Here is an 8,780-nt window from a genome sequence, read left to right as displayed (position 1 = left end):
GACACACGTAGGCACACACAGACACACGTAGGCAAACACGTAGACACACAGACACACGTAGACACACACAGACACACGTAGACAGACACGTAGAAACAGACACACGTAGACACACAGACACACACAGACACGTAGACACACAGACACACACAGACAGACACACACAGACACACGTAGACACACAGACACACGTAGACACACACGTAGACACACAGACACACACAGACACATGTAGACACACACAGACACCACGCACACCGCTGGATGATTTTGTTATTGCGGTCCTGGTCAAGGGTTGGTTCCAAAACCGACGAGCCAAGTGGCGATGGCTGGAGCAGGAAGCGGCGTGGACGACGCACGTCACCGAAGCCAGGAACGCCGTCGCCACGGACGCCATCACCCCCGCCACGGCCACCAGCGTCACCGTCGCCACGGCCACCACCACCACCGTCACCACCACCACGGCCGCAATGAACCGGTAATTGGCATCGGCTCGCTCTGCGAGTCTGCGGAGAGCGGTGAGCATCGAGCGGTGAATGGTGAGCGTCCACAGAGCGTCCAAGTGAGGCGTCATCCATCCCACGTCGATGAACGGACAAGTTCAGCCTTGCAGCTCTTGACTCGCCTCACACTCATGGGACCCACGGTGGCTATGAGATGTTGACTACCTCGCCTGGTGTACAGGAGGTCGTGGGTTTGATACCAACCCTGACGATGCCTGCTGCTGTATATTTGGAGTCTGCGTCTGTCATCATCATCACGGTGGCTATGAGATGTTGACTACCTCGCCTGGTGTACAGGCGGTCGTGGGTTTAATACCAACCCTGACGATGTCTGCTGCTGTATATTTAGAGTCTGCGTCTGTCATCATCATCACGGTGGCTATGAGATGTTGACTACCTCGCCTGGTGTACAGGAGGTCGTGGGTTTGATACCAATCCTGACGATGCCTGCTGCTGTATATTTAGAGTCTGCGTCTGTCATCATCATCACGGTGGCTATGAGATGTTGACTACCTCGCCTGGTGTACAGGAGGTCGTGGGTTTGATACCAATCCTGACGATGTCTGCTGCTGCATATGTGGAGTCTGCGTGTCTCATCACGGTGGCTATGAGATGTTGACTACCTCACTTGGTCAACAGGAGGTTGCATAGATAATCGCCGTGATCGCGTGGAGTCTCTGTATCTCCATGAGTCTCTATGTATCTCCTTGAGTCTCTAGGTATCTATGAGTCTCTATGGTACCTAGAGATGCATAGAGACTCATAGAGACACATAGACTCATGGAGATACATAGAGACGCATAGAGACACATAGACTCATAGATATACTTACAGACTCATGGAGATACATAGAGATGCATAGAGATACATACTCATAGAGATACATAGAGACTCGTAGAGATCCATAGAGACTTAGAGATACAGAGAGACTCATAGAGATACATAGAGATACATAGAGACGCATAGAGACTCACGGAGACTCATAGAGGTGCGTGTAGTGCCGTCGTTAGAGCAGCGGCCAAACCTCCGCCTCCACATTTACAGGCAGAGGCAGCAGCAGCAGCAGGTGAAGCGCGAGATCCACACGCGCTCCGCCAACCCCCACGTGGGAGCCAGCACCGCCAAGGTGACCGGCGTACAGACACCAGAACCTCCATCCGCTCCACCTCCATCTACTCCACCTGCATCTACTCCACCTCCATCTACTCCACCTCCATCTACTCCACCTGCATCCACTCCACCTGCATCTACTCCACCTGCATATACTCCACCTGCATCTACTCCACCTGCATCTACTCCACCTGCATCCACTCCACCTGCATCTACTCCACCTGCATATACTCCACCTGCATCTACTCCACCTGCATCTACTCCACCTCCTGCACCTCCATCTACTCCACCTCCATCCACTCCACCTCCATCCGCTCCACCTCCATCTACTCCACCTCCATCTACTCCACCTCCATCTACTCCACCTGCGTCTACTCCATCTCCATCTACTCCACCTCCATCCACTCCACCTCCATCTACTCCACCTGCATCTACTCCACCTGCATCTACTCCACCTCCATCTACTCCACCTCAATCCGCTCCACCTGCATCTACTCCACCTGCATCTACTCCACCTCCATCCACTCCACCTCCATCTACTCCACCTCCATCTACTCCACCTCCATCCGCTCCACCTCCATCCGCTCCACCTCCATCTACTCCACCTGCATCTACTCCACCTGCATCTACTCCACCTCCATCTACTCCACCTCCTGCACCTCCATCTACTCCACCTCCATCTACTCCACCTCCATCCACTCCACCTCCATCCACTCCACCTCCATCCACTCCACCTCCATCTACTCCAGCTCCATCTACTGCACCTCCATCTACTCCATCTACTCCACCTCCATCTACTCCACCTGCATCTACTCCACCTGCATCCACTCCACCTCCATCTACTCCACCTCCATCCACTCCACCTCCATCTACTCTACCTCCATCTACTCCACCTCCTGCACCTCTATCGACTCCACCTCCATCCACTCCACCTCCATCTACTTCACCTCCATCCACTCCACCTTCATCCACTCCACCTCCTGCACCTCCATCCACTCCACCTCCATCTACTCCACCTCCATCCACTCCACCTCCATCCACTCCACCTCCTGCACCTCCATCCACTCCACCTCCATCCACCCCACCTCCTGCACCTCCATCTACTCCACCTCGTCCAACCCCCATCACCTGCACCACCACCCCCACCCTCCTCCTTCCCCATGTTCCTCCCCCCTCCTGCACCGTTCCTGCACCACGGCATCAATTCAAAGGTCGAAGTTCATCCGTCGCTGTAACAGTGACGGGGATTATCTGAACGGCACCCGGGCCTCCCCTAGGTCGACCCGGCCTCAAACGTGCGGAGGGGGGGCTCCTGGTGGTTCCCCGCCGGTTTGCGCCGTCGCCCGGCCACCCCCCGCCGGCATCCCGCCGGTTGCGGTGCTCTCAAGCGCCGCCGCTCGCACCGTCGGTGCCCACGCATCCCTGGTGGCGGTGGCGGCGGCGGCGGCGACGGTGACGACGGTGTTGGTGATTGTGGCGACGGGGACGACCACGGCCGCCGCCGCCGCTGCTGCTTCTACGAGCCGTCCTGAAATACGCCCTCGTCTGTAACGACGTCGCCGCACTCGACCGCTCCTTCAACATCGCCGCACAAGTGAACCGCTCGGCACAGCTCTGTGGTGGTGGTGATGATGGTGGTGATGATGGTGGTGGTGGTGATGATGGTGGTGGTGGTTATGGTGGTGGTGGTGGTTATGGTGATGGTGGTTATGATGGTGGTGGTGGTTATGGTGGTGGTGGTTATGATGGTGGTGGTTATGGTGGTGGTTATGGTGGTGGTGGTTATGATGGTGGTGGTGGTTATGATGGCGGTGGTGGTGATGATGGTGGTGGTGGTTATGATGGTGGTAGTTATGATGGTGGTGGTGGTTATGATGGTAGTGATGATGGTGGTGGTGGTTATGATGGTGGTGGTGGTTATGATGGTGGTGGTGGTTATGATGGTGGTGGTGGTTATGGTGGTGGTGGTTATGATGGTGGTGGTGGTCATGATGGTGGTGGTGGTTATGGTGGTGATGGTGGTTATGATGGTGGTGGTGGTGGTGGTTATGATGGTGGTGGTGGTTATGATGGTGGTGGTGGTCATGATGGTGGTGGTGGTTATGATGGTGGTTATGATGGTGGTGGTGGTTATGGTGGTGGTGGTTATGATGGTGGTGGTTATGATGGTGGTGGTTATGATGATGGTGGTGGTGGTTATCATGGTGGTGGTGGTTATGGTGGTGGTTATGATGGTGGTGGTGGTTATGATGATGGTGGTGGTTATGGTGGTGGTGGTTATGATGGTGGTGGTTATGATGGTGGTGGTGGTCATGATGGTGGTGGTGGTGGTGGTTATGGTGGTGGTGGTTATGGTGGTGGTTATGATGGTGGTGGTGGTTATAATGGTGGTGGTGGTTATGATGGTGGTGGTTATGATGGTGGTGGTCATGGTGGTGGTGGTGGTTATGATGGTGGTGGTGGTTATCATGTGAGTTGTATTAGCACTCCACTGAGATTGACGTTCCACAGTGATTTATAATAAAGGCTGTTACGAGTTCTACCCGCCTCGTGATTTACAATTCCATTTACGTATGAAGAAGGTGCGCAGATCCGGACAGTAATTACAACGTTTATTTTTTATTAAACTCATGATATTTAATAAAAAAATTAAGTGAGGTAAACTACCTTAGCCCTCAGGTCTAAATGCGTAAAAAGAGAAGCGTGTGTATTCCCGTAATATGAGCACCGTATTTTCCCGCATATAACCCGCAGACGCATACACACCCCGTGTCAGCATGCGAGCTCGCATGCTGACAAGGGGTGTGGCCGACTCAAGCTACATAGAGCGACATTAACCTGGGGCTGCTGCTGCTACTGCTGATAGCGGGTGGTGGTGGCTGCTGATAGTGGGTGGTGGTGGCTGCTGCTACTGCTGATAGCGGGTGGTGGAGGTGGCTGCTGCTGCTAGCGGGTGGTGGTGGTGGTGGTGAGGGCTGCTGCTAGCGGGTGGTGGTGGTGAAGGCTGCTGATAGCAGGTGATGGTGGTGGTGAGGGCTGCTGCTAGTGGGTGGTGGTGGTGAAGGCTGCTGATAGCGGGTGATGGTGGTGGTGGTGAGGGCTGCTGATAGCGGGTGGTGGTGAGGGCTGCTGATAGCGGGTGATGGTGGTGGTGGTGAAGGCTGCTGATAGCGGGTGGTGGTGGTGGTGGTGAGGGCTGCTGATAGCGGGTGGTGGTGGTGGCTACTGCTGATAGTGGGTGGTGGTGGTGGTGAGGGCTGCTACTGCTGATAGTGGGTGTTGGTGGCTGCTGCTGCTAGTGGGTGGTGGTGGTGGTGAACGCAACTTTGAAGGGGGCGAGGGTCTAAACCAAACAAACAGGAGAGAGGGGGGCACCATCAGTCGAACGTGGACTCGCCGCCCACACGCCGGCTGTGGCGAGGACGCAGCATCTCCTCCCTGCTGTCGTTGCCGCTCCACTCAACGGATGCCGAAACGGCGAAGGAGGCGGCTTTAACGGCGCAGCACAAACACAGCAGGGAGACGGCTTCTTCAACTGAACAACGAACACTACCAGCCACCATGGTCACCATGATATCGCCGCGTCCTGGCACCCCACGGTAGCCCCGCAGGCGGCTGGGCGTGACGGTGAGCGGCTCGGCAACGGGAAGAGTTCGCGAATTTAAATCCTGCTCGTGCAAAACAAAAGCAACGGTGCATTTTGACGGTCAGCAGGTGAAGACCCCCCCCCCGCTCGCTGAGCTGCTGCTAGCTGCCAGCTGCCGATGACGACCACGAGGGACGATGACCGTTTGGCCAAATGATCCCGTTGAAATGTAAATTTGCCGACGGTCTAGCGACAACGTAACCGCGTCGTTACGGGTCAATGCCACCACCTCCCCGACGACGGCGTCGCCAGGCAGGGCGTCCTCCCCGACGACGGCGCTTCACGAGCCCATTGGGGGAACCGCGGACGCGTCGTCGTCGACGTCGGTGACGTCCACGGTCACCACGGTGACGGCGCTCGGCGAAGTCGCCGCCCCTCCGGCGGCGTCGTCGTTGTCGTCGTCGCTGGCGGCGGCCGCCCACACCGTCAGGTAGTGGTGGCGGCGCTTCTCGTAGTCCAGGGCCTTCGCCGCGACGCGTATTACGCCTGGGCACACGCGGCACACGCGACGCACGTCTGTGAGACGGAGAGACGGAGACACACGGACGGGGGAACCCCCCCATGGCCCGAGGGGACCGCCGCCTGCGCCCCGCGCCGCGTCTCTCACCGAGCCTCCGGTCGACGTCGAAGGCCCCGAGCTCGTTGCCGCCGGCGATGCCGTAGCTCACCGCGCCCCCCCCGCCGAGGACGGCCGCCACGGCGACGACCACGTTGCCCGGCGCTGCGTCTTCCGGCACGGCGGCGCGGTAGGCCAGCTGCCGGAACGCCGGGGCGGCGGCGACGCCGCGCTCGTCGTCGTCGTCGTGCAGGGACACGGAAATCACCGCGGTGGAGGACGCCGTCGCCGAGGCTCCGCCGCCGCTGTGGGCGAGCACCGTGAGGTTGTAGACGTCGCGGCTCTCCAGCGGACGCTTGACGGTGATGACACCCGAGCGGCCGTCGATAGCGAAGCGGTCGCCGGCAGAGTTCAGCAGAGAGTGAGTCACCCTGCGGTGGGGGCCTACAATACACGGCGACAACAACAACAACGGCCGTTCGCCACCGAGTGGCGGCGACGTCACCACGGCGCTTGTGCCAGGCCAGGTGCACGTTGGGGACACGTGGAGTGTCGAATGCCCGCCGGCAGGAGGTCACGGGGCAGACCCAGCAGGTGCCACGGGTTCACTGACCGAGACAAGTGGCCGATGCACCACCTGTGCCCCCTACTTTGCTTCAGCCACCCGGCGCTCCGCTCGTTGTTGTGAGTGTCGCTCCTCCGCCCTCCATTGTTGTTGGAGGGCGACTGGCTCCAACTGCCCAGTAGCGTCCTTCACGAGCCTCCTCCACAGAGGCCGATCTTGACACCGCTGGTACCGGTCATCGGCAAGTCCACTCAGCTCCACATCCTCCTGTACCACAACACTTCATCTCTTCTCTAGCCCGTGCCGCGCCCGTTCAGCCCCCTATATCCGGCCAAACAGGAGCTGCTTGGGCTTGCGGTGGCTGGGCCATGTGGGCTACACGACCGAGCCAACGCAGTCTTGCCTGCCGGAACTCACCGATAAGAACATGTCTAGATTGCCAAAGATCCCATGTGTAGCCTCAGGCTGTAGGGGCAAGTGCTGTAAGAGAGCAGCACCTATGAAGGCCGGCACCGTGGCACACGAGGGGGTGGGTGGCCAGCACCACGCCCGGCCGCTTTTGTCTCTCGAGTGGCGATGTTCGCCAGGTTCGTAGCGCTGCGCGCTAACCGCTACCCATAATGTACACACACACGCGCACATACACACTCAAAGTCACGCGTGGGCGCGTGTGTACGTCGTCACCGTCGCCACCGTCGTACCCAGGTCGGCGTCGACGGCGCGCGCGCTCGTCACCGCCGTCCCTACACCGGCGTGGCTCAGGCGCAGGGCGACGGCGCGGGGGGGCGACCCCGTGAGGAAGCGCGGGGCCGAATCGTCCACGTCCTCCACCCTCACGAGGACCTCCACCCGGCAGGAGCGGCCGCCGCCGTCGGTCGCGGCCACGGCGAGCGCGTGGGCCGGGGCGGCCTCGCGGTCCAGCGGCGCCAGCGTGAAGAGCTCCCCTACGCGGGGCCACGCCGACGAGAGAGACGTTAACCACCTCGCCCGCTACACAGGAGGTGGACGTAAAATTTGATCACAACCCCGACGGCTGCTAGAGCGCGATGGAGAGAGCGCGATGAGCGTTACCGCTGACGGAGTCCAAGCGGAAGAGATTCGCTCCGGCACCGTGTAGCGAGTACCCGATGGTTCCGTTAGAGCCGGAATCGGAGTCACGGGCTGAAACCCTCAGCAGGAAGACTTGTGGGGCGACGTCCTCCCGCACGGTGACGTTGTACCACAGCTGGGGCACCGTGGGGCACAGCGGTAGTGCAGTGAGCCCAAAGGTGAGGGAGAGCCGGTAGTCGAGGCGACACTTATTTAACAGTAACTATAGCACAGGGTCTCTAACACGAAGGGGGTGACGGCCCCTTACGCCCGCCATCTGGGGAGGTGTGGCCTCTGGGCTATCGTGTCCTATCGACTGGGACCACGTACACTCTCAGCCCTGCGGCTAGGGGCCCTAGGGGGAGGCTACTTTGACCCAACCCGGCCAAAGTCCTTGGGTCCGACCACTTTCCCTCACAGCCCCGGCCCTTACAAGGACAGTGGGTCTGGGGGTTCCCAGGGTCCTACTCTAAGCCCGGTCTCCAGTCTTCAACTTGAGAACTGCGGAACCCATTCAGGGGTCCGGCTTTTATACTCCGCCCCTGGCCACGCCCTCTCCGCCCCTGGCCACGCCCTCTCCACCCCTGGCCACGCCCTCTCCGCCCCTGGCCACGCCTTCCTTCCAGAGTGTTCCAGGGGATCCTAGAATATTCCCACAGCCCCCTTATTGGGGTCTTGGGAACCCCGGTGGCCCACATACCACCCCCTACTGGCGTCTGTCCGCCAGTGCAGGTAAGTATACCGTGTGTTCATGGCGTTACAGCAGTACGGTGGTGTGGTAGGGTATGACGAGTCTGTGAGCCTGTGTGGCGAGTCTACGGTTACGGGTACCTTGTCACACACGGGGCCGTTGTCGTTGACGTCCAGCACGGTGACGGCCACGACGACCGTCCTCACCAAGGTGCCGTCGGTGGCCATCACCAGCACGTGGTGGCGTTCCTGCTCCTCCCGGTCGAGCGGCCGCTCCAGGCGCAGCGTCCACTCGCCCCCCCTCTTGACGGGGCCGAGAGAGAAGTGGCCCAGCGGGTCGCCGCCTGTGGCCAGCGTGGACGGGGGGTGGGACGCGGACGTCGCTCGCCGTCGAGACGGAGAGTGTGACGAAGAGAGTGTGATGAAGAGAGTATGATGGCGAGAGTATGATGACGAGAGTCGGTTTAATGCAGAGGCTTCCGCGAACAACTGTGAATGCGGTAGTGGGTTCACTCCAACACAACAGGTGTAGTGGCGTACTAGTAGACTACACTATACACTACTGCACACTACCTGTCAGGTGGTACGTAAGATCCCGGTTTTCCGGCGCGGCGTCCGCGT

Source organism: Petromyzon marinus, unplaced genomic scaffold (assembly GCF_048934315.1).
Source record: "Petromyzon marinus isolate PM22_M1 ecotype Great Lakes invasive population unplaced genomic scaffold, UKy_Petmar_22M1.pri1.0 PM_G_Scaffold_27, whole genome shotgun sequence".
Lineage (NCBI taxonomy): Eukaryota > Metazoa > Chordata > Hyperoartia > Petromyzontiformes > Petromyzontidae > Petromyzon > Petromyzon marinus.
Note: the sequence above shows the minus strand (reverse complement) of the source record.